Consider the following 27,741-nt stretch of genomic DNA (forward strand, 5'->3'; position numbering starts at 1 on the left):
GAACCTCAAGCTACCCGGAAACCTGAAACATTATGATGGCACCGAAAGGCCGGATACCTGGATAGAGGATTACTACAATGCAGTAACCTTCGCCGGAGGAACCCCTAATATCGCCTGCCGCATGCTTCAGCTGTACCTTGTAGGTCCAGCCCGGATCTGGCTCAGCGACCTCGAGAAGAACTCCATCTTTTGCTGGTTCGACCTGAAGACCGCCTTCGAGAAACACTTCAGGGGCACCTACAAAAGACCTACCACAGCAAGCGACTTGCAAGCATGTATTCAGAAGAAGGGAGAATCCTCAAGACACTTCCTCACACGATGGTTGGCATGCAGGAACGAGTGCGAAAATGTCGACCACACCACCGCTATGTATGCCTTTATTGGTGGACTGCAGAGAGGAGGGTTGCTGAGGCATAAGCTCACTTGTTTGGCTACGCAAATAAACTGACTTTGGATGACATGATCTCCATTGCCAGTGATCATACTGCCGTCGATGATGATGCATGCGGAGATCTCGCAGCTACAGCAATCCCCCTACACCAATAAAAGAAGAACCGTGATAATGGTAACAGCAGCGGCCACAAGCGGAAGAACCCCCCTGATGACCAGAAGAGTGGCGGATCCGAGATGGTCGCCATGGCATTCCAACGCGGAGGTCCAGGAGGCGGAAGAGGACGCGGCCGTGGAGGCGGAGCCGGCAGGGGCCAGCAGCACGGCACTGAGGTCACAGCTGCCGGATCCCGCGCCCCGCAAACCTACGAGGAGTACAGAGACATGCCCTGCCTGGCCCACCTGGATCCGGCTACGGGGAAGTCCACTCACACCAACCGCAACTGCAAGTGGGTCAATGATTTGAAGAACGACCCGGAAGCAGGGTACAAGCGAGCGCGGAAGCACCGCCCACGCGGCAAAGGAGGCAAGGGCAAGAACAAGGACAAAGAGGAGGAAAGTTCCGAGGCGATGGACGAGGATGATAACTTGCCGAATCCCAAGGCAGGGTCCGCAGGTAAATCCAATCCATTCGAGAAAAAGAGTGTGGGCGCGTACCACACCTTCCTCGGAACCCCAACAGTCCGCGCTACCAAGTCAGCTATCCGGATCCTGAACGCCACAGTTCCGGTTGTGCCGCAGTATGTCAGGTGGTCGGAAGTCCCGTGCACATTTGACAGGGAGGATCACCCTACCATTGTGCCAAAAGAGTGCTACGCCTTGGTTGTAAGTCCCCGCATAGACGGGTATGACTTCTCCAAGTGCCTCATGGATGGCGGAGCCAGCTTGAACATCATGTACCTGGAGACTCTAGAGCGGATGAACCTCACCAAGGAACAGCTCAAACATAACAACACTGAGTTTCATGGCGTAGTTCCGGGTAAAAAGGCGAATTCCCTCGGCAGCATCACACTTCTCGTGGCTTTCGGCGATGTTCACAATTTCCGCGAAGAGAAGATCACGTTTGAAGTTGTGCCCTTCAAGAGCTCCTACCACGTCATCTTCGGCAGGCCCACCTACCACAAGTTTCACGCAAGGGCGTGCTACATCTACAACAAGCTCAAGATTCCGGGTCCTAACGGTATGATCACCGTATCCGGAGACTACAAAAAGGCTCATGAGTGCGAGCTGGGCGAAGCCGCCTTCGCAGAGTCTGTGATATCTGGAGAGGAGCTGAAAGGCTACAGAGCCGCGGTGGATCCGACTGAAATGCAGACCACCAAGAAGCAGATCTCCGAGCATAAAAATTCCTTCAAGGCCGCGATAGAGACCAAAAAAGTCAACTTCAAGGAAGGAGACGATTCCAAACAGGTCTCAGTCGGAGCCAACATGGACCCCAAATAGGAAGACGCGCTCGTCGAGTTCCTCCGCGCTAACATGGATATCTTCGCATGGCAGCCTTCTGACATGACCGGAGTACCAAGGGAACTCGCCGAGCACTACCTCAACATAAACCCGGGGGCTAAACCGGTGAAGCAAGCTATGCGACGCTTTGGAGATAAGAAGCGCCGCGCCATAGGAATGGAATCAGCAAAGTTACTAGAGGCAGGATTTGTAATAGAAGTTATCCACACTGATTGGGTCGCAAATCCCGTCCTTGTACCCAAAAAGAATTCTGAAATACTAAGAATGTGCATCGATTACTCTGGCTTGAACAAACATTGCCCGAAAGATCCGTTTCCCCTGCCGCGCATTGACCAAGTCATTGATTCGACGGCAGGGGCGGAACTTCTGTGTTTTCTTGATGCGTATTCCGGGTATCACCAGATCCGGATGAAGGAGTCTGACCAAAAGGCGACCTCATTCATCACCCCATTTGGCACTTACTGCTATGTTACTATGCCTTTTGGCTTGAAAAACGCAGGTGCCACCTACCAACGTACGATGCAGCGGTGCTTGAAGGACCAAATTGGCCGGAGCGTACACGCCTACGTCGACGACATCGCGGTCATGACTCGGAAAGGATCCGACTTGATCAGCGACCTCACAGAAACCTTTGAGAACCTCCGTCGATACAAGATGATGTTGAATCCGCTAAAGTGCGTTTTTGGCGTACCAGCTGGAAAACTGCTTGGCTTCATTGTCTCTAATAGGGGCATTGAAGTTAACCCGGAAAAAATCAAGGCAATCATGTGCATCAAAAGGCCAACTTGTCTCAAAGACGTGCAACGACTAACTGGTTGCGTCGCAGCAATCAGCAGGTTCGTCAGCCGTCTTGGCGAGAAGGCGCTACCCCTGTACAAGCTATTGAAGAAAACAGACAAATTTGTCTGGGATGAGGCAGCAGATGCAGCACTTCAAGGGTTGAAGGAAATACTCACTTCCCCACCCATCCTAGCAGCTCCATGAGAGTCAGAGCCTATGCTCCTTTACCTGGCAGCTACCAACAGAGTCATCAGCCTCGTCATCGTGGTGGAGCGACAGGAAGAAGGTCACGAGTATGGAGTCCAAAGGCCAGTCTACTACATTTGCGAAGTGCTTACGGAATCCAAACAACGCTATCCTCACTTTCAAAAGCTAGCTTACGGAGTTTTCCTAGGCAGCAGGAAGCTGAGACACTACTTCCAGGAGCATCCAGTAACAGTTGTGAGCAAAGCTCCGCTGGCAACGATCCTCAACAACGCTGACGCAACAGGACGCACAGCAAAATGGGGCATTGAATTATCCGCTTTCGACATCAACTACACAGCCAGGACCGCGGTCAAATCCTAGATCTTGGCAGATTTCATTGCAGATTGGACAGAAGCTCCGGATACGAATTTGGAGCCGGAACCAGAGACATGGGTTATGCACTTCGATGGATCCAAGTAGCATCAAGGCTCAGAAGCCGGAGTCACCCTGAAGTCCCCTACCAGAGAAGAACTGCAGTACGTTCTGCAGATCCACTTCGAAGCTACAAACAATATGGCGGAATACGAGGCTTTACTACACGGACTGCGCATCGCCAAGGAGATAGGGATCAAGCACATCATATGTTGCGGAGATTCAGACCTGGTGGCACAGCAAGTAGCCGGAAACTGGAACGCCAGAAACTCCGTCATGGCGGCCTACAGAGATGAAGTTGACGAGATTGCCAAACATTTCCTCGGATACGAAGTCAAGTACGTCAGGCGAGACGATAACGCAGCGGCAGATATGCTATCCAAGCTCGGATCCGGCAGGAAGCCAATTCCGCCTGGTACTTTCCTGGAGCATCTACGAATACCCTCGGTGAAGGGCGCTAACCCGGAAAACCCAGAGGTGGCAGTATCTCCGGCCAGAGAAGTGATGGCTGTCATTCCGGCTTGGACACAGCCTTTCCTGGACTACCTCATTGATCAGTAGTTGCCGGAGGACGAGGTCCTCGCACGACAGATCATCAGACGAGCAAGATCCTACACAATTGTTGATGGACAGCTCTACAAACGAAGTGCAACAGGGGTATTTCTCAAATGCGTCTCCAATCAAGATGGCATTGAAATCCTCAGAGAGATCCATGCAGGGGATTGCGGGCATCATGCCGCTCCCAGGTCACTCGTTGCAAAAGCTTTTCGGCTAGGGTTCTACTGGCTAACAGCTAAAGAAGATGCTGACAAGATAGTCAAGACCTGCCGAGGTTGTCAGTACTACGCTACTCAACCAAACGCTCCAGCCCAAGAGCTGAAGACCATACCTATCACCTGGCCGTTTGCGGTCTGGGGGCTCGATATGGTTGGTAAGTTAAAAAGATCATCTCCTGGCGGTTTTGAATACCTCTTGGTCGCTGTTGACAAGTTCAGTAAGTGGATCGAGGCAAAGCCAGTGAGAAAAGCCGACGGTGCTACGGCACTAAAATTTGTCTGCAGCCTCGTGATGAGATTCGGCATCCCACATAGCATAATCACAGATAATGGCACAAACTTCGCACAGGGAGAATTGAAGGATTATTGTGAGACAGTAGGGATTCGACTGGACCTTGCATCTGTGGCTCACCCACAATCCAATGGCCAAGTTGAAAGGGCTAACGGCCTCATATTATCAGGAATTAAGCCACGCCTTGAAGAACCGCTGCGACGAGCAGCTGGAGCTTGGGCAGACGAGTTGGAAGCTGTTTTGTGGAGTTTACGAACTACCCCTAACAGGTCAACAGGATTCACCCCTTTCTTCCTGGTATACGGATCCGAAGCCGTGCTCCCCTCTGACATCATCCACGATTCACCGCGAGTTTCCGCCTACAATGAAGAAACAGCTGACGAGGCCAGACAGCTATCTGTGGACCTGATCGAAGAAGCTAGGAACTTAGCTGACCAGCGCTCTGCCATCTACCAGCAGAAGCTCCGACGCTATCACAGTCGTCGAGTTCGGAACCGCTCTTTCATGGCAGGAGACCTGGTCCTCCGCCTTCGGCAGGTGAAAGACCATAAGCTGCAATCTCCGTGGGAAGGACCCTTTGTCGTTAGCAAAGTGCTTCATAACGGGTCATACTACCTTGTTGATTTCCGGGAGCTGAAGGACAGACCTGCTAATTGGTACCGGAAACGCAAGCGTGAGGATCCGGATGACATCTACGACGAGACAGACCGTCCTTGGAACATTGCACAGCTACATCCTTTCTACACGTAGCATAATTTTCCGAGTTACAAACTCTGTAATAGTTATACATGATCAATGAAATAAAGCTTTTGGTTCACTCTCTGAGTCTTCTACCTCCTTTACTTGTTCATTTTTAGATCGTGTATGTTTTCCGACTAAAATCGCAGAGCTGGATTTTTCCGCCTAGGCGTGTACAAAAGTTGTGATTTTCAAAAATCGTCCTTTAGGACGTAAGCTTAAGTTTTCTGATGGAAGTGTTTTTCTGTTGCGAACTCGTGGATTCCTAGTAGAGATTTCCGGCACCTATGCTTGGGGGCTTGTTTCCGCGGTTATTGACGGATTGCCATTGGGCTTCGTCGCCGCTGGCGAGTGTTTCCGGCTAAGGTCTCGCGGAAGGTCAAGCAAGCAAGCCGGTAAACAATGAAATCAGCACTTGCTTTCCGACACAAAACGAAACATGCAAATAATCTTAAAGGATAGCAGGATAAGTGTTTCCGCCCATGCATAGTTGTTTCGTCCTTAGCTACTTAAGAATTTAAGTTATATTACAAACCCACTCCGGGGCCAAAATGATGCAACATTGTTTCAATTCTTTCACAGGAACTCTACTCGGAGTCTTCCTCTTCAGATTCCTCGTAGGCGGAGCCATCGCCATCGCTATCGTCGGAGCCAGCTTCGGAGTCTTCATCGGCGCCTTCTCCGGAAAGCTCAACGCTTGACCCGGAACCTTCCGCATAGTACTCAGGCTCGTCTTCCTCCTCTTCCGCGTCGGAAAAGCCCTTGGGCAGAGCATACTTGTGATACCAGAACGAGTGGTTAACTCGCCTGATAAACAGCTGCTAAAACCCTTTGGTCTCCGAGAGGATGGCGCCCATGTCGGCACCTTCTGGAGTACCACGTGCAACATCCGCGAAGTTGAGTGAAGGGAAGTGAGCCTTGCAGGTGGCTAAGACCAGGGAGGCGACTCCGCGAGCGGAAGATTCCTGCCAGTCCTTGATGAACTCCGGCACTTGCTCCATCAACTTGGTCATTGTGTCAATCAATGAAGTTTTGGCCCTCTTCAAGGACAGGGTTTTGGCGATTCCGCGACAGGCTGCGAATAGCGCGTCGATGGAACTCCGCGCTTCATCGTATGCTTCCGCCCTCTTGAGGGTTGACTCTTTGGTCCACTCAAAGCCAAGGCTTGCTGTGGAAAAATGGGGTTCAGTTCCTTCGCGGACAGAATAGCATATGATGCAGTCGGAACAACAACAAGGGAAAACGCTTACGGAAGATGAGCTTGTCAATGGCTTCCACCTCCGCTTCTTGAACCTTGTTCTTGGCCACTAAGGAAGTTACCCGTTGTTGGATCTTCTTCAGTTTATCATTCAGTTCCGCCACGTCACGGGCATGCTTCTCGGAGAGCTCCTTCCTCGCCTCATTCTCCTTGTCGGAGGATTCCTTGATAAAGGTCTTGAGGGATTCGCTCTCCGCCTCGAGCACCTTGACTTTGGCAGACAGATCATCAAATGAGGAGCGCTTGGCAGTTTCTTCTGTAGGAGGAAAGTCGCACATATTATGCATCATGAACAGTTATATCAGCATATAGATTAAAACTCGGATTTCGTACCTCGGAGGCGGGTCTCCAGATGCTGGATAGCTTTCTGGCTATTCTCCGCGTTCTGGCGCAGCCCCTCAATCTCCGTTATCTGCTCCAGCACGTGAACGCGCAGATCTTCGTGCAGTTTCCGCGTGGTCTGAGAAGCATTCAGGAGTTAGCCGGATATTTAAAATCTTGGGGGCTGGCGAGGAATTCAAAGTCTTGGAGATATAAATTTTAAAATTTCCGCCTAAGGTACATATTGAAGAAAGCATCGGCTAACACATGTTACACGGAAAAAATGTCTGACCCAATGCTTGGGGGCTAGTGTTACCTGGCGCACGTCCTTGTGCTTAGCAAAGAAGACCTTGAGGTCGTTCTCCAGGTCGGTGAGCTCCTGCATCTCCGTGTTCGCCGTCCCCCACACCTTGTCCATCATGGCGGAAACTTCCGCGTGGCGTTGTGCGAGGGAAAGCTTTTGCAGAGATGGGGCAGGTTGAGGGTTAGCTTGAAGCGTGCTGGAGGCATGGATAAGCTGCACCTTCTGCTCATACTCCTCCGCCGTAGGCTCGGCAAAGGTGGCACTTGGTTGATCTGGCGGAGGTGCAGACGAGGAGGCGCCCTTGCCGGAATCGCCATGGCCAGCAGGGTCTTCGGGAAGGTCATCGATGTTGATGACGTCCTTGGGATCCGGCTTGCTGGCAGATGAGGCCTTGGGCGGAACCTCCACTTCCGGTGTAACAGGGATAGAAGCCGGAGACGGCTTGACCTTCTTCTTGAGGGCTCTTGGAGCCTTGGGGGGCTGGCTTCCGGAACTTCAGTAAAAGAAAAAAGCATAGCAACTAAGTAAGGGTTTGCTCGTGAAAACAGAAGAATTTGGATTCCGGAAACCAAGCACTTACCCGGAAGGCTTGAATAATTGCTAGATGTCGGGCTGGCCTCTGTTACTGGTGTCGATAAGTTTGAGGCGCTTCTTCTCCGCCTCCGCTTTCCGAGTAACCGCAGTGCTGAGCACTCCGCGGGCGCGTTTGGCTGCAGGGCTGGAGGGAGCAGCCCTCTTCCTCTTGGAAGGGCGCGGAGCGTCGTGAGTTTCCGCCTCCGATGCGGCCTCCGGATCCGTGTTGCCCGTAGAAGGGACCCGGACAAGGGTTCCGAGTTGACCTTCCTCGAGGGCTTCGAGCTAAGACATAGAGCCAACACTTAGACAAAAATTTGAATGCAAAGGAAACAACGGACAAGTTGAGATAACATACCGCGGTTCCGGAGCCGTTGATGTTGATGTCTTTATTACACACGTGAACATGAAGTTCACGCGGAATCTTAATGAGGAGCCGGATCCTCTTGTCGATGGCGTCGGCGGAGAGATTGTCTTTCGCGGCGCGCATTGGGTCGTCGCGCCCTGTATAGTGGAACATCAGGCGGTCCCTGTGTTGGAGCGGCTGGATCCGCTTGGTGAACCAGGACAAGGTAAGATCCTTCCCGGTCAGCCCCTCCTCCGTGAGCTTGCAGATCCGCCGAACGGCGCGAGTCAGCTGGGGCGATTCAGAGAGATGGGGGCACCGCGTCCATGCCGGAGTCTCGCTGGCGGGGCATTTCTTGAATGGTGGCAACTTCCTTTCGCCCGTCGGGTCGGAGACGTCCTTCAAATAGAAGAAACCCCCTGATCAGTACCGTGCGGATTCGTGGTGGTCGGTATGTGGGTAGACGCGGCCAGGGCGGAGCATAAAGGTAATGGATCCGCATGTCGTCAGCTTGGAGGTCTGGCGGATCTTCTCCTTCTTGACGGAGAAATAATACTGGAACAGGGAGAGTTCGGGAGGTACCCGGAGGTGGCCCTCGCAGAGGGTGACGTGATTGCTGATCGCAAGCACGCTATTCGGAGAGATGTTGTGGGGCTGGAGCCCATAAACCTTCAGGATTTCCGAGAAGAAGTCCGAAGGTGGAAACGAGAAGCCTCGCTCCACTAGCGCTTTAGTCAGCACCATCTCGTTGTCCTGGGGGGCTGGAGCCAAGGCATTCGGAACTGTCCTCCAGCTTCCGGGTTGAAGGAAACCTTCCCCCTCCAAGTTCTTCAGCTCCATCTCTGTAGTGGTGCAGGGCCACCATTTCCCTTTAGCCTCCGAGTCCCGCTGGCGGGCCTTGGATTTCTTCCGCCTTCTTTTCTGCTTGCTCCGCATCGGAGGTTTTTTCCGGGATAGCTGAGGTGCCTTCGGCGTCCTTGCCGGAATCCTTTGTGGGATCCAGCTGGACTGGGACGAAGGGAGGAGGGGCAGAGGAGAGTGGCGTCGCCATGATCGGCTCGGAGGTTGGAGGCGGAGTCGCAGAAGACTTCTGAAGACAGAGAGATCGCGAAAAAACAAGACTTAGTCGGATCCACGTCTTCGTCCTGAGGATCATCCCTACCAGCAACGGCGAAAGATTGAAGCTCGGAGAACTCACCGTGATGGATTCCGCGGTGGCCGGAGTCGCCGTCGGTGAGGTTTTCGTACGGTGGCTCGCCGAAGTTAAGAACTCGATGAACACCACGGTGGTGAAATCGCTCCGGCGAAGCTCCGGTGACTTTTCCGGCAGACTCCGGCACGGCGGAGGAGGAGCTCGCGGGCGGCGCTTCCCAGAGAGGTGAAAGAGGGGGTGAATGGGAGATTAGGGTTGACGGTGGATATTTATAGGCCGGAGGGAGGAGATTCGTGCTCCGCATCCTGTGGTCGGAACGCAAGCGTCGCACCGTTGGATGTGTGACACGTGTCCAAACCCTAAACGTTAAAAATGGATAAGGATAAGTTACCGCGCAAATCGCGCGAAAATGGCGCCAGAATTGGCGGAACCGTTTGAGTCTTTTAAGATTCCGGGTAATCGCGCGAAGATAAGCAGTTCTCGTTCGCAAGCAGGGAAGTAACCCGGAAACGTGTCTTGAACTGTCGATGGATGAAGTCCCGCAGGATGGAAATATTTTCCGACTGAAGGTTGGGAAAGACGAAAATCATAAGTTGGAGTTCTTCAAGTTTCCCCGCGTTACCAACATTGCCGGAGACCATGATGGACTAGCAAGGCGGAAACAGGAGGCGAAACTAGGAGAACTCTGGGGGCTACTGTTGTGGGTATACTTCATGGGTGTACCATCGACAGTGCCTAAGATCCGGCAAGCCCGGGTGGCCCACAGATGGTGATGTGGCATGTGCCCCATCGGGCGGCCCAGTTGCTGTTGATCCTGACGGATGAAGTCCGGCGCAGGTAAAGGGAGCCGGATCCGACCGACCTTGAGGAGGAACCCGGATCCATGAAGGCCCATTAAGGAACCCGGATCCGGTACGACGTAGATAGGAAGGCGGATCCTTAACGTGCACGGCAAGACATTGTACCGTAGTTAGGCAACCTGTATCCGGCTAGGACTCTCCATGTAAACCCTAGATCCGTGCGCCTTTATAAGCCGGATCCCGGGAGCCCTAGAGGCACAACCACAACTCATTGTAACATCGCGAAAGCGTCCAGATAATTCCAGACAAGCAGCAGTAGGCCCTGTCATCGTGCAGGTGTTCCGAAGCTGGGTAAATCGCGTACCACCGTCCCGTGTGCACTCCGCCCTATGGCCCCTACTTCTTCTCCCTCTCGTGAGGATCCCTCCTCCGAGGTACCGTCGATTAGGCAACGACAGGGAGGACACAACACAGTGGACAGTACATTAGAAATGCTGAAAGAATTGCAGATGCTTCTAGTACACTATTGAATAAATGTGTCTTCTCATCAAAAGTAGGTCTTATCAAATCATTGCATCGACAGAACTACAACTGGGTTTTAAGAGAGTCGAGAACACATACAATGCTGGAAATTCATGTGCTATGACACAAAACCAAACCACATATCCAGTATTTGTATGTTGCCTAGCATCTGCCAGTGAATAATTGAGGTGGATCACGAGCAACAGAATAAATCCTACTGTCTGTGAAACCCCTGTCGCTCAAAAAACCTAGAAAACACTCAATCCTCACGGCAACAGGAGCACCACATGCAGTAGCTAGTAGGACAAATCAGACCAGCCCCAAGTGCCGTAGGACACAATGGCAATACATTATCAAAGTTCCTAGATGCTTGTGGTGCCCTACTGCATATTTGCGAATTTTCACAAAGCATGTCTTGTGGAACCATCCATAGAGAAAATTACATGTGTCAACAAGATACACTATCAAAGCTGGAAGGGTGGAAAATTTGATTGTCTCGAATGATTTTCTTTTGAGCCAGAATAGAGCACGGCCACACAACCCAGAGGGCGAACCAACCCACACAGGGCAGGCATACACAGGACCGGTTTCAGGCAATCGTCGCGGCGTTCCTGGTGGGCAGCGGCACGGAACAGACTACCAGACCAGACTGACAGAACACGACAGGAGGAGGAAGGCGCACATGCTCAGCGCGCTCCATGGTAATGACAACTTTTATGCAGCAATGCGCTGCCGCTTCAGATGCATACGATTATTAAACGTTGATGATACATAACAACAGCCTATACTGAAGAGCGCAAAACTAACGTGGAAATACTAGTGTCTCAATTTGTAAGACTAGAAGTGACCTTTTCTCCAGTTGCAGTTAGCCTCAGGGGATTCTTTCAGACAACCGCTAAATTGAGAGGAAAGAGTTAAGTAGAGGCGAAACACTTCAAAGGGGACTTTTTCTTGAATTGAAGCAATCAGCACAAAATTGCAAAGACGGGTGTGAATTGAAGAATGACACATATTGAGTCATCTGGAGTTCTGTCAACCCCTATGATAAACAAAATAATGAAATGAGCATAGATCAATTATCTAGATTTAAGATTGTGTTTTTCTAACATAACACATGATCAGAGGCATAATGATTACAATACAATCTGAATATGATAAGTTTCTTGTTGGGGTCTTCATAATTAGTGGTGAGTGATACATGTTTATATCGATGTAAAAGGTGCAGGTATAATGAGACTCAATAGGGCACATTGGTTCTTAGTTTCATGTTAAGCTCCCAGACAAGAAGCTTAGCAAAAATAAGGTGCATAAAAAGAAGTGTTATTTTTATATATGCAAATATTTATGTTTACATGTGTGAACAGTGTGTCAAAAACTGAACTTAAAGACCGTGCAACGTACGTACTAGTAATGATAGTTCGGAGTAAGCCCGATCTACTGTTACCTGATAGATAATCTGTAGCAGGTAACCCAAAAATCTAGCAACTTTGTTTCTTTTATCCCCTCCACCACTTCCATTGGAATATGCAACATTTAAACACCCACAAATTGACAATGTTGTCGAAAGCTAGACAAAAAAGATAGAATGATCGAGTTATACTTTCAAGTAAGTACTACTTCGTTTGTGTGAGGAATAAGGTGAATGTATAGACTAATTTCTTACCGCGAAGTAAATCGTCACCAAAAGAAATGTCCATATGAATGACAAAGAAATGAACACACATTAGGTGCTGATTTAAACACCAATTTAAAAGAGATCAATCCAGTTATTCAAAGAAATAGCAAATGAAACAAGCATTTGTAATTTCCCTATTTTCATTTGAATGATATCCTCCCTGGGTTAATTAGTTAGACCATGTACAATAGAGTGACATCAGCTTTCTCTTAGAGTTGGCACGTTGGATTTTTTCTTAGTTACCGGAAAGTGAATGAAGAAAAGCGAAGATTGCCTTCCCTTAGTTAAGGGATGATCTTTTAAAAAACTAGATGAGACCCCGCGCGGTGCTGCGGAAAATAAGCGAGAATAATTGACATATATGATATATGTAAGCAACAAACGTATACTTGATGAAAAGGTTTACAAAATTAAAACAATAAAAAAGTTTCTGTTGAAATAAAAATATGAAGTCTTTCTAACATATTCAGTAAAACCAGCTTTAGTGATGGTTAACCATCATAATTTATGGTATAAATGTTACAAAGAAAATAGATAATTGGCAAAAGCAGTTTTACAAAAGTAGCTGAAGATGCACAATCACTTTAGTCCAGCTGCAATGCAATGTTCACACATTTTTTTATCATTATTTTGACTATTGATCTTTGCTGCCTAATAAAAGATATAAATAGCATTTGTCATAACAATCAACTTTTCACTGGTAGTCATTGGACATTCTTGCAAGTGTGCAATTGGACTGGAGAGATGATTAGTTTGGGCAAAAGTATACATGATAAACGGAAATGGGCATTCACTTGTCTGCTATTCAAGCATCACAATATTTGGTTTCATTCGCTGCGTTTTATTCAAGATCTGAACTATCTTCGGTGATCCTAGACCTGATAGTAAGAAAATATGAACAAATTGCCAAGATATGACTAGTAAGATAGTTTTCATTTGTTTTGTGCGGTTCCTCCTTGGTACTCGAATGGATAAAGTAACTCGGCAAGACTGCAATGATGTAAAAACCCCAAAACAATTGATAAAATAATTAAATTAGTCAAGTGAAATGCAAGCGAAAACATCCAAAAAAAAAGTGTGCATCCATTAGTAGACAATCCATAAGCTAATGTGCAAATGCAAAGAATTAAGCAAGAAAAATATATTTTATGGACCAACAAACCAAAGATTGCATATCAATGTAGGAACCAACAAAAAATAAGAATCTTACCACCTGTTTATTATAGGTTGTAGTAGAAAATATTCATCTTTGATAATCAATACCACACATGCTTCAAAAATGCATCGCAGAGCCCTGTAAACGTCACCAAAGTAGGAGGGAAAGAAATGAATCATTTTTAAGTGAGAGAGGATGACAAACACAAAATTGCGGATTGAGAATTGCAATGACTCAGAGCATCAAAGGATGACGTCGTACCTTCTTAGAACAGCTGATGAAGAACTCGAGGATGAAATGTTGGTGGCTGCCGACGGCCACCCATGCTACGGCTTAATCGACCTCCCCACCCCATTTGATAGCACACGTTGAGTAACTCCGAATATATGAAGTTGGCCAGGTGCAGCATTAATGCCAATAGCCCGAACGCAGTTACCATGGGGAGGGGAAAGGATTAGCCGATGATTTATTGAGAGAGAAAGGGAAAATGGAGGCGAATGGTTGCTTGCTCTTTTATTGAGGAGATAAATCGTTCCGTGTTGCTTGCTCTTTTATTGAGGAGATGAATCGTTCTGTGTTGCTTGCTCTTTTATGTAGGGAGATGAATCGTTCCATACGCTGACTGAGCCACGTCCGAAGTGGGTACTACATGCACTTCTGCTTCAGATATTAGTATTGTAATAAAATAATTGAGCTGCTAATAAAATTAGATGTAAGGACGTGGCATAACTGCATGGGAGTGGGGATCATCTATATCTGATCAGTAGTGGAAAAAGGGCCTTTAGTCCCGATTCACAACGGGCTTTAGTCCCGGTTGTGCAACCGGGACTAAAGGGTCGAGACGAACCGGGACTAAATATCCATCCGCGTGGGTTCTGTGCGTCGGGGCAAAAATGTCTGCAGGTGAATTTTTCTATTTTTTTTAATTTTTTTTCACTATATTTTTTTTCTGTTTTTTAGAATTTGTAGTATTTCAGTTATTTGCATAGTTTAATCTCTATCTCTAACTACACTTATCTCTAGTCAAATTACTTACTCGTGGTCAAACTTCCTGCTCGGTCACCCATCTTCCCACTACTCTAGCACTAGTATGCTTAACTTCCGAGTTCCATTCCGTCCCGTATCCAAGTGTTTCGCGCGCATGTATGTGATACTAGTATCATATCAATCCTATTAACATGTTGGTCGATGTCATATTTCTTTATTGTTTGAATTTCAAAGAATTCTTTCAATAAAAAAGTAATGATGTAATAATAAACTTGAATAAATAAATAAACATTAACTTTTAAATTAGTATTTTTTATTTTTAAAATTGTTTAAATATTTTTTTTGCCAAACCTAAAACCTAAAAATTTGAAAATCTAAAAATTGTGTAAAAGTAATAGTAATCTTTATGCAGGATGCAATTATTAATTTTATTTTAAAAAAAATAAAAAAATATAAATCTGTAATTTATAGCAAAAACTAAAACCTTCCTGCTTTTATATTTTCATTTGGAATTTTGAGAATCTAAAATTTGGCTAACCGGGTACACCCAAGTGAATTCGGATGTAACTTTTTCCCACGATGATTTTGATATATTATACGTTTTTTTCCGACGTCGCATGCAAAAGTTAATGCGGTTTTATAGAGTTAAAAAGGCGATCCACGGGGGGGGGGGGGGGGGGGGGGGCAGGGTGCGTGGGAGTAAAAAACCAGAAAAACCTTTAATCCCGGTTGGGGACACCAACCGGGACTAAAGGGTACCCTTTAGTCTCGGTTGGGGTCCCGGTTGGTGTTACCAACTGAGACTAAAGGGTACCCTTTAGTCCTGGGCCGGAGCATTAGTCTCGGTTCACCAGCAGAACCAGGACTAAAGATCTCATTAGTCCCGGATCAAAGTATTGGGAGACTAATGGATTGGGATGGAAGACATTTTTTCTACTAGTGGATTTGCTTAGGTGACAAGCTATGATTGCTTAGCTTGATGAGGTGGATAGGCTGCATGTGAATAAAAATGGGATCACCTATTAAGAATAGAAAGATAATGGAAGATTGTTTTTCCCATTGTACCATATATCTTCCCTTATCAACACAATTTTATACTAAAATTGTATTAGTTCACATTAATTTCTAGGAATAACAATAAGATGTAATGTATTGTGTGGCTTATATTGTTGCCTTCTCTACATAACGTGGAGTCTCCTCCCCACTTTGAGAGTCCACCGTCGCTCCCCGGCGCTCCCCTATCTCTTCTCCGGCGGCCGGGCCGCTTGGGATGAGGTTGGGAGGGTTGGCCGGCGTGTACAGAGTAGTTTAGGGCTGTTTCTCGGCGAGATGCCGGTCTTTGGCTATATGCTAGTCTTTGGCTACATGCCAGTAGAAGTGAGGGCGCTGGACCTCAAGGGCCAGATCTGGCGCTGCCTGGGAGTTCTTCTCCTCGTCACGGTGCTCTGGTGGTTAGAGCCGATGACGGTGGAGAGGAACTTCATCGTGGACTCCATCAATAAGGCTCTAGTTCGTGGCGATGGCTTGGGTGGTCGCGCTGGCATTGTCCGACTTCTTCTTCCTCGTCGGCATGGTGCCGAGACGGAGGAGTTGGTCGACACTGTAGTCGACGACCCAAGCTACTCGCAGGGGAAATCGAAGCTGCTCTCTGGAGATCAACACATGGTGGACTTGGCTTGCCACCGTGATCTTTGGCCGGTTAGGAGGCCTCTCCAGGCGCCGTGCACGGCGTTTCTTCAACCTCCAGCCCGGAGGCCCTTTGCTGGATTCTTGCCGGCGTTCCCCGCTCTTGCTGCTCCAAGTGGTCGAGTCCCCGGTGGCGGCGATGGTGGCCGGCAATGGAATCCGTATCCTGGTGGTGGAGCTAAAGGACCTGATTGCTTTTTTGGACATTTGTGTAGGGTTCTTTCTGCATATTTCGAGGACTGCTGTGTATTTTCTTCTTTCTCTGATGTCCTCACTACTTTGTACCCCCACCGACAATATTAATGTTGCAGCACCGAGGCCTTCAAGGCCTCTCCCTGGTTCAAAAAAAAAAAAAAAACATAACGTGGAGGGCAAAGGGAAGACGTCCCTTCTCTATCCTTGTACATCCTCTCTATTCTTTTTGTCACGTTTTTTCCAGATTAAAAGAGTTCAGTTACACTTGATCATAGAATGAAACATATGCCAGTGGCTCTTCCTAATATCTATTCAGGGATCGTTGGTTTCAGATCCGGAGCCAACAAAGCCCCATGTGATCGCCACATATACCAAATACAATCCATGTCATATCATTTTGTACTTTCAAGTTGTTTCATTTGTTATTTTAAATGACAGATTTGGCCATTTGGGTCCTCAGTTGTTTCCTCTATCACATATATGTTGCACACAATTTTGTCGCTGAAACCTCAAATTATAGGCTCTGCAATTTATATTATGTTCATATAAATTAAGTTTACTATTTTAGTTTCTAGGGTGAAAATATAGCTACATGATCCATCCACCTTGAATCAAATACAACACTTTTCTCTATCTATTAGCAACACTATATTTACATGTTAATTGTCTACTAATGCTTAACCAGAGCGTTTTTAATCTTATATATGTTTCTAGTGATTATGTGACAAATGGACAAAAAATTAGTCAAGGCAATCGGTTCCTAAGTAATTAAGACATGAATCTGTACTTCTAAAATTTCAGTACCTTCTACTGCACATTGTGCTATCGGTTCCTAAGTTGTACAATATAGTAACTAATGTAAGTGAATAGAGGCTGGCGTACTCTGCTTAAGATAATCAAATTACGCTCTTGATGTCAATTAATAATGAATCATTGTAGGAATGGTACATATATATACAATTATTCATAATTTTTCGAAAATATGGAATTCGGACCGTTCAGGTCTCAATTGAAAATGACTGAGTGAATAACCAGATAGAAGACACAGTTTTTACTTCGTATTTACCCGATTTTAAGGACACCTAAGTTTCTGAATAATGGAACAGACTTCATACTGTATAGTGTGCTCAGACATAGTTGTCTAAGTTCTGAACTTCTCTTCCAAGATGGAGATGTTAGTGAATACATAATCGTATGTGTTAGTTTATATTCATAATGATTCACATGTAACAGTTTCCCATGGTACCTTTCAGACGATGCCTAGCTAGATCATTTTTCTCATGACCCTTCTAGGTTTTTTATTGCTTACCGAGACTACATGATGCTTATTAGGGCTTTTTTTTTGGTATAATTAGTATTCATTTTCTTATTAGCCATTGAGATAAATACCTTAGAATTTCATGCTTGTGTTGATGTCTGAGCCAAGCATGTTTTTTTCTATTTGGTCCTTAAATTTCTGATACCGAATTACCAAAACATGCAGCATTTTCAGAAGAAAATCAGTGCGGCCGTAAATCGATGAGTAGAGAGATATTAAGACACATGTGCCTTTGGCCATATTAGCCATGTGTGTTAGTTCTTCTTCTACAATTAACAAGCTTTCAATTAGCGAGATAATATCTTTTAGCCTGCAATTATAAAGCTTTCCAATGCAATACAAGCTACATCACCTCTAATATTTACGGAACATCTGCATACAAGTTGAGCTACAGAGATCCGACAATGATAACAGAAGTTGGTAGTACTATCGACTACACAAATTAAATTATTGATCTTGTAGATCATACTTAAACTCTAGTAATTTCAACTCAACCTTATCTATATTACTGTGTGTGTGTGTGTGGGGGGGGGGGGGGGGGGGACTTCCAAACATGGCAAATCATAAAACTATCAAGGTTCTTTAGTATGGAAATATTCCCACATAATTGAGGTCATGTTTCTTGTAACTGTTTTTTTCTCTCTACAATGACAATTGCAAGTTTAAGAACTACAATCTACTAATGATTTTTTTTTTTACTTTTTTGTTTGCTTGGATGATTTAATCCAACTACGAATCTCCAACACCATCTAAAATCAGAATATCTCTTCCTACAACAAAAGTAACGGTATTTCGAAAAAAATACAACACTTACTCAGTGTAGTAAGATAGGATGGTGTGGCCGCGTGAAGAGATGATGATAAATGTGAGCACACAAAGTGAGAGAAACACAGAAGATCTGTACGCCAGAAGCCAGCCAGGGTGCATGTTGTGAAGGTACGGTCGCCAAGGCTCCTCATTGTACACAAGCCCACCCCGCCTCTCCCCGTGAGCCTCTCTAGCATTTGCCTTGGGCTCGCGTGGGAACCCGGACCACCGTACCGCCAAAGCACGTACACTGAGAAGCCCAAACACGCCAGTAGTGAGACGAAGCACATGGCCACCTGCCAACGCAGCCAGTAGTGAAGGCTCGTTGAAGGGCCCATAATCCCGCAACATCAAATTGCGTGTTTTTTTTTTTTTGAACAGGTAATTGCGTGTTAACAAGCTTGCGGACAAAAGCAAAAAAGATCATACACACATGGGGTATGTTTCTTATTGAAATGGAATATGATAATCTAGTTTTTTCTTGCAGATTTTGCATCATAACAGATGGAAAGAGGAATTATACACACTACCAGGGGCGGAGCTATGTGCATGTCGGGGGGGGGCGGGGGGGGCACTGCCCCCCAGCTTTTGACCATTCTTAGAAGATCTTTTTTTGGGGATAGGCTTAAATGGGATTTTTTCAGCGTTCTTCGCACTGACCCTCGATATGAACATATTGAAATCCGAGTCAAGGTCAGCACAGATATTGGATATAGCTCCATCGTCCTGGGATTATAAAAACCCATTCCAAAGGACTTTCTTCTAGCGCTATTTCAAAAGATGAAGTTGAGGTAAACATGATTCAGTCAAGAATTGGTGGCTCAAATTATGAAAAGTTTAACAGTTGTTCCCTACTGGTCAAACATTTTCTTATAAAACAGTTTCTCCTCTTTTTATTACTTGCACAATGAAAATTTGTTTTTGTACAACATTAAGACCACCACAAAAGAAGGGGAATACAACATTAAGACCACCACAGAGTGCCCTTGCACTTGTATTCCCTCCATTCACAATTACCCTGCGTTCTAGATTTAATCAAAGTCAAACTTTACAAACTTTAACTGTAAAATATAGGAAATAATATTAATGTCTAAAATATAAAATTAGTACCATTAGAATCATCTTAAAATGTATTTTTATATGATATAAATATGCAATTATAGATGCTTATATTTTTTGCTATATCTGTGATCAAACTTTAGAAACTTCAACTTTAACTAAAGCTAACATGCAAGGTAAATAAAAACGGAGGGAGCACAAAACTCGGTGACAAATGCTCTGACCAAAAACCTACTTGCAGCCTAGACTATGAAGTTTCAGTTCAACAACCAATAGGATATTCAACAGCCAGCAACTATGGAAACTTCCATATCTGGCCCTTCGATCATAAAAGATCACGCAACACCTTGAGATTGGCTGGACATTTGCATAGCTTTCCTCATCAGTACTTGAGCTTCCATCTTCAGCTTCTCTACCGGTCAATTTTTTTTTTCCGAAATAGGGGATTTTACCCCAGCATCAAAATAATGCACACAACCGTTTTTATTAATAACTTTAAGTATCAAGATTCAAACTTCAAGCATTACAAATCATGGATCGCATAGCGTGGCAACATGAACAAGCCAACGTCGAATACATAAACCGCCTATGCATCTTGTATTATATTAGAACGCTACCAACCACCCTGGCTGAAGATAGTCCGTACGACCGCCATCAACCGAGTGTATCAGACTCCATATGTTCCCGCTGATCCTCCAGCAGGAGATAAGACCACATGTTGACCCAGTATGTAGCCTTGTGGATAACCTGTAAAAAAATTACCTTCCACTCTATTATATATAATATTATTGGGACAATTCCAAGTTGCCCAAAGCAAAGCACAAATTCATACATGAATTCGAGCCGTCGTTTTTTGTATCAATCCCATTTAGCCATTTGCCAAATATATTCTTAATATTAGCTGGAGGCGTGATACTAAAAGTAAAATGTACCAATTGCCAAATCAATTTAGAGAAACTACATCTAATAAATAAGTGCTCTAAAGATTCGTCCATCTCACAAAAAGCGCAGTTCTTGGAACCGACCGAGTTTCTTTTAACTAGATTGTCCTTTATGATACCTTCCTGTTTAGAGGATACATGCATTGCTATATCTACTGTTGAGTTTAAAGTTACTCACGAAGGACAATCTACCGACCATTTAAAAACATCGTGATACATGCATTGCTATATCTACTGTTGAGTTTAAAGTTACAATTATTAAAATTTAATCACGCAGTCTACGTGCTCCACGGCTCGAATCAGAATAGAATTCAAGGATGGATACACTAGTGGAAAATGGGGCATTAAGGGCATCTCCAACCGGCCGACCCAAACGGACGCGCTGAGCCGTCCGTTTTGGGCCGTTTGCGTGGCCGCCCGGACACGCGAACAGCACCCCGCGTCCGCGTGTCCGTTTGGGTCGCACGCGGCGCCCAACGCGGCGACCCAAAGAGACGCCACGTGGTTCGTCTTCGTTGCGCGGCGCTGCGCCATGGCAGGCCTCGACGGGACAGTTATGGTGGGCGGTGGAACGCGCGGGAAAGATCCCGCGCGCACCAAGGTTCCCGCACGCGCGAAAACGCCATTGGCGCACGCTCGCGCCCAAGTTTCCCGCCAGACCGCCGGCTATAAAAGACGGCGGCGGTCTCACACAGACCGCATCACCGTTCTCTCCCCCTCCACCTTCTCCGGCGCCATGCCGCGCACCCTGCAGGCCAAGTGGGCCAAGCTCTCCCTCGCCGCCCGGGCCAGGTTCCCGCGGACGGAGGAGGAGGAGCGCGCGGACTCGCGGTGGGTCGCCGACGACGAGGCGCTCCGCGTCGCGGCGGAGGCGGCGGCGACGAAGGAAGGGGATGCGGAGATGGTGGAGGCGGCCGCGGACGGATGGCACGAGACCGCGGACGGCTGGTACGAGGCCGTGGAGGAGGGGGCGGCCGCCGCGGAGGAGTCCGTCGACGAGGAGGACCTCGCGCTGACGAACATCAACGCCTCCATCGAGGAACGTCTCGCCGACCTCACGCGCGTGACGAAGGAGCACGAGGCCACCTGCCGGGCCGGCCGCCGTCGATTAGGTGACCTCCTCGGGCGGAAGAACCAGCTGCTCGCTATGCGAGCAGCCCGTCACCTCGTCCGGATGCCCTCGCCGAGCGGCGCGCCGGGAGGCTGCTGCGTCGGCGGAGCGCGGCCGGCAAGAGCGCATGCGCCGGCGCACGGGGAACCACGAAGCCCGGGCCGCCGGCCGCGTCCGCCTGAGGCGCGCACCGCCGTGGAACGCGCGGCCACTGCGCAGAGCCGCGGAGCTATGCGGGAAGCGGATGGTGCCGCAGCGGGGAGGCGGAGCGCGGCGCGCCCGAGGCGCGCGGACGGAAGGAGGAGGATGAAAGCCTCCGCCGCCGCCGCAGCCGCCGCCGTCGCACCACCCAGCTCGTGAGCTGGAGTGGAATCCTCACGCGTACAGGCCGCCCGCGTCGAGTGAAATCCACGGCCCCGACGGCGAGCCGGCGAGGAGCCGCCGGCGAGGCCGCCGGCCCCGTACGTAGTAGGATAGAAGTAGTAGTTTAAAAAAAATTGTAATAAGTTCTTCTAAATGAAAACAAATGTTTATGTCTATGACACGCGGGCCAGGGGCGGACAAGGGGCGGACGCGAGCGACCAGCCTTTCGCGTCTGCGGCCACGCAAACCCGGCCCAGATTTGGGCCGGGTTTGCGTCGTTCCGGACGCCGCGGCCATCCGTTTTAGGGATGGGTCCGCGCGCTGTGCCGGGTTTTTGTCCGTCTGGACCCATCCGGACGCGCGGGCGCGGGATGGATCGCCCCGTTGGAGATGCCCTAACACCAGTTGGTAAGAGGTTTTTACACCGGTTATCCAACGGGTGCAAAGTTTTCGGAGTTAAAACCTGCTCTTTTAGTACCGGTTGTATGGTAGCAGTACGTGACAGCGCCTCTGGAAAAATTGCTGTGCTAATTTTTGTCTGCTTCTAGTCAATGCGACAACAACTCCCCTGGGTTGGTGCGATCGATCCGTGCTTGATCAATTCAAACAGCCTTGTCCTGTAAAATGACCTAAATCTCCAAAGTTTAGCCATCACGTACGTGCACGCACGCGATGCAACGCAACGCAACGCATCAGAAGTACACGCATGGGCGAGCAACCCACACACAAGGGGTTGATGACGCAGCCTGATTATCCTGACTCGATCTCCAAGTGGAGCACCTTACTCTAACTTATCAGTTAGACAGTTATCAGTGCACAACTGACTCGTGCCAATGCATCTATATCCAGATTAGATATACTTCTAACAAACACAACCTGTGAGCTGATGCCGCAAGAAAGACGCATCCTGGCCAGCGTTCGGCAGTTTAGATAAGCTCTGCCTGTTCACTGGTGCATATCCAACCATGAAACATCGCAATGGGCCTTGGCTTCAAACAGGTAGAAATACCTTTTTTTTGTTTTTTGTTTTCTGAGATCAGGTAGAAATTACGTAACCGCACATGATTGATGCAGCTCCGTGCGGTGGAGATTCCTTCGAGCTAGCACGGGAAGCTTCGCATGAAGTTCCAATCGTATCTTGCAAGCGGTGAATCAAAGTCTCATTCTTATGGCGGCTTGGCGCATTGCTCAAAATCCTGATGACATGCTTTCACAAGGTTCTCAAAGCTAAGTATTTCCAAGACTCCTCTATTTGGCGGCCCAAACCCAATGCTCCTAAATCAGCATTTTGGGCTTCGATTCTGAAGGTTCTCCCGCTTCTAAAAGTCCACTCTTTTTACCAAATTACTCAAGGAAATATTTCTATATGGAGCTCTCCTTGGTGCCAATCGTGGAACACTATTTATGACGACTTAATTATTCAGACAGATAACTTTGTCTATCCTGCGCTAGTTAGTGATCTTTGGCTTCCCAATCAGAAAGTGTGGAATGAGAACCTTATTGACTCACTTTTCAGTCAGCCAACAGCACAGGTTATAAAGCAAACTTCTATTATACCCTCTCAGGATCAAGATCTTCTTTGCTGGAATCTTACTACTAATGGCAAATGCACATCCAAATCTGCATATTATGCTTGCTTACAGGGGCTATATGACTCAGGGGAACCAAGACCAAGGGAAGTTTCGCTGGCTACTAAGCAAGTGCTCAATCAGGTATGGAAGAATAAGCAAATTATTCCTAGAATCAAGGCTTTCGCTTGGCGCTTCCTTCGAAGGGCAATTCCTACAGGGGCTAGAGCAGGGAAATATTCCAAACACATTAGCAAGCTCTGTTGCAGGTGTGGGCTTGAGGAGGATGATATTCATTTGTTTTTCACTTGCCCATTTGTCAAAGCAGCATGGTTTATTGCTCCTTGGTATATTCGCACTGATCTGCTTATTCAAAATTGCAGCTCTTTAACCCAAATCATCCTAAACTTGCTAAAAATGAATCATCCACATGCTTCACTAAATAATATATTAACGTTTATGTGGTGTACTTGGAAGTCTAGGAATGATGCTCTTTTTGATAGGAAAAAAGGAGAGCCTTATCAGATTAATCTAAATGCTCAGGCTCTTCATAACAATCTTGAATTATATGCTCCACTTGATTCTAAGCTGCAGGACAATCTACCACAGGAGCCAGACATGATGACGGCGGATCCAGAACAGGGTAGCACACTCAGGACTGATCTATTAATTACAGGTGCAACTATATTCAGCGATGCCTCATGGAAATGTAAGAAAATCCCAGGTGCTAAAGGAACCATGGCAACGGGGATAGGAGTTTTCATCCGTTACAAGGCCGGCGCACGACAATTTGTTATAATGATTCAAGCATCCACATCCCTAACTTCATCGGTGCTACAAGCTGAAGCAAAAGCACTGCTACTAGCTGCAAAACTGACGAAGCTACTCAACATCAACAGGCCGACCTTTTTAACTGACAATCAAATTCTCGCCAAGGCAGCAGCAAGTCGAAGGCTTGATCACCCTCTACTACACTGGAATACCAGGCACACAATGGCCAGTTTTTTTGACATCTCAGCCACATTAGCACCACAGGTATTCCATATTAAAAGGGACCTAAATGGTGTAGCTCATGACTGTGCGCATCAGGTACTTAGGCAGAGCCTAAGTCAGCCTATTTTTAGTTGTATCTGTCCAGCTCATTCATCTCCAACTTGTCCTGCTATTTCTACTTTGGAAAATTTTGTATGCCAGGACTTTGTAATCAACGCTGTATGGTGTGTTTGAGATGAATGAAATTGGCGCCTCAGGCGCCTCTCTTTGTTCAAAAAAAAAATCGTATCTTGCACAGCTTTGCGGTATGACTGATTTTGTGGTTAGCGAGAACCGTATTTAAAGTGACAAAGCGACGTCCAGCACTCATATCAGAAGAAACACGCTTGCGCTTCTAAGTTAATTTTCTCATTTTAATTAAAAAATATATTGTTGGATTATTAGGCAATTTCCGTGTGAGTTTAATTACCGAAAGCAACATTACAGATGCACAAGCATACTTAACCAAACACATCAGACTAAGCACATGCATCAGATCTGAACATGAAACAAGTAGCAGTGCAAGGTAGGAGAGGGAAATCACGTACATCGCGACCGGGAAGGTCGCACCAGCAGTAGCACCACCACTACCATGGGAGTTGTTGATGTCGCCCATGGTGTAGTCGAAGTCGTCGATGAAGCAGACAAACCGGCGAAGATGAACATGAACAACAGCGAGCAGTCGCACCGAAACGCTCCCCAAAAACCTTATCGCCCGTCTCCCAGTGCAGGATCTCAACGGACGAAGTTTCGGAGGCCTGCTCTCCCGGACGGCTGTGCACGCAGTCGCCGGGATAGGGAAGACTAGAGAGTAGCACAGCAAAAGGAACTTCACGAGAGAGAGATCTAAGAGTCCTGTTCTCCAGATCTGATCGGTCTCCTTGTATAGCCTGGGAGGAAGCCGACCCGCCCGCGTTGACACGCGTAGGAAGCCAGGGACACGTGGCGAACATGCACATGCATGTCGACACGTACCCAACACAGTTGGTGCACCAAGCAAAAAAGACGTGACGTGCCGTGCCATGCCGAGACGGGGCGGGCGGAGGAGGAGTGCGCGAGGGCTCCTTCTATTCTCACTCACTTGGAAGGAGTAGAACAGCAGCCCTTATATACCACTCCAACTCTCTCCCAACTAGCAATGTGGGACTAAACTTTGTCCCCCAAGGCTGTCCCAAGCTGCCAACGTGATGGGCCTTGAGATTTCAGGAATTGTAGACCACATGGGCTGCCTTATTGGGTTGCAGCCCATCTACATTCAACAATCCCCCACCAGATCTCATATGCACATCAGATGACACATTATTTCCATTCACTGTTTAATATACCTGCACTTCGGTGGAGACTGTTAAGTTGAACTTCCACTTAGGCAAGGTGCTACGCTTGACTACAACTGAATAATGGACTATGCCTTGAATTGTCAGTCTTTGTGCAACAAGTTTTGCTCAATGCCGACACGGTACTAGGCTACCATAGCCTTCCCCTCGGGTGGAGCTTATAAGTCATACTCCTCGGCCTTTCATGAGCTTACTAGAGATTCACCCAAATCTCCCACACTATGACCAGTAGTGTCGCTCGTATAGGTGTGTTCTTCAAAAGATCGCCATGTAGGACAGCGTCTTCGCTCATCAAGAGCCGCTCAGAACACATTAAGACATTGTCAACCTGCCTTACAATAGCTACGAGAGAATTGCATCTGCAGCGGAGTGGAAGTACTAAATTTCTCTCAACTCAGTTGCTCCGGTTTGTTTCCCAGGTCCTAGTTCACAGAATTTCCGATTACATAGGTTGGGTTACCCCCTCGGCAACTCAAGTGGGTCTCAAACCCATCTCCATTGATGCAAGGTCTATCATATTTCTTGATAGTCCTTTTGTAAAAGGATCTGCTAGATTTTTAGCCCTTTGGACATAATCCAATGCTATCACTCCGGAGTTTTTCAGTTTTCTGACAGACTTCAGTCTCCTCTTGATATGTTTGGAACTTTTCATATTGTCCTTAGAACTTTTCACTTTGATAATCACAGTTTGATTATCACAGTTCATGAGGATAGCCGGTATTGGTTTTTCAACCATAGGCAAGTCCATCAAGAGCTCACGAAGCCATTCCGCTTCGACAGTAGCTGTATCTAATGCTGTGAGTTCTGCTTCCATAGTTGACCTCGTTAAGATGGTCTGCTTGCAAGACTTCCAGGAAACAGCACCACCACCAAGAGTGAAAACATATCCACTAGTGGCCTTCATTTTAGCATCAGAAATCCAATTGGAATCACTATACCCTTCAAGTCCTCTTGGATACCCGGTATAATGAATTCCATAACGCATGGTTCCTTTTAGATAGCGCATTACTCTCTCAAGAGCATGCCAATGATCATCTCCCGGGTTGGCCACAAACCGGCTAAGTTTGCACACAGCAAACGAGATATCAGGCCTCGTAGCGCAAGCTAAATACATGAGTGAACCAATGATTTGAGAGTATCTCAATTGATCTCTAGTTGCCTTTTCATTCTTTCGAAGCAAGACACTAGGATCATAAGGTGTGAGAGAAGATTTGCAATCAGCATAGCCAAATATGCTCAACACCTTCTCAACATAATGAGATTGCACAAGTGTAATCCCATTATTCTCATCTCTCAGTAGCTTGATGTTTAATATAACATCAGGTTCTCCAAGATCTTTCATCTCAAAACACTGAGATAAGAAGGTTTTTACCTCCTCAATCACTTTGAGACTTGTCCCAAAAATTAGTATGTCATCCACATACAAGCATAGGACAACTCCCTCACCCCCACCATGACGGTAGTACACACATTTGTCAGCTTCATTGACAACAAAGCCCACAGATGTCAAAGTTCTTTCAAACTTCTCATGCCATTGTTTGGGTGCTTGTTTTAGACCATACAAAGATTTCTTTAATTTACACACCTTTCTTTCTTGACCTTCTAGTACAAAACCATCAGGTTGTTCAATGTAAATTTCCTCGTCCAACTCTCCATTTAGGAAAGCCGTCTTAACGTCCATTTGATGAACGAGAAGACCGTGTGAGGCTGCCAATGACAATAGTACTCGAATGGTGGTCAATATCGTTACATGTGAGTAAGTATCGAACAAATCTTCGCCTTCCTTTTGGGTATAGCCTTTGGCTACAAGCAGAGCTTTGTACTTCTCAATAGTACCATCAGCTCGAAGCTTCTTCTTAAATACCCATTTACATCCTACAAGTTTACACCCATAAGGATGCTCGATTAACTCCCACGTTCCATTAGCCAAGATGGAATCCATCTCGCTTTGAACCGCTTCCTTCCAGTAGTCTGCATCAGGAGATGCGAGAGCTTCTGAAATGGTAGTGGGAGTATCATCCACAAGATACACAATGAAATCATTACCAAAAGACTTTGCAGTTCTTTGTCTCTTACTCCTTGCGGGAGCTTCATTGTCATCTTCATCAGAATCTGAACTCTCATCATCAGATTCCTCATCAGACTCCATAGGAGTTTCATGTATTGGATCAGAT

The sequence above is a fragment of the Lolium perenne genome, chromosome 4 (assembly GCF_019359855.2).
Source record: "Lolium perenne isolate Kyuss_39 chromosome 4, Kyuss_2.0, whole genome shotgun sequence".
Classification (NCBI taxonomy): Eukaryota; Viridiplantae; Streptophyta; class Magnoliopsida; order Poales; family Poaceae; genus Lolium; species Lolium perenne.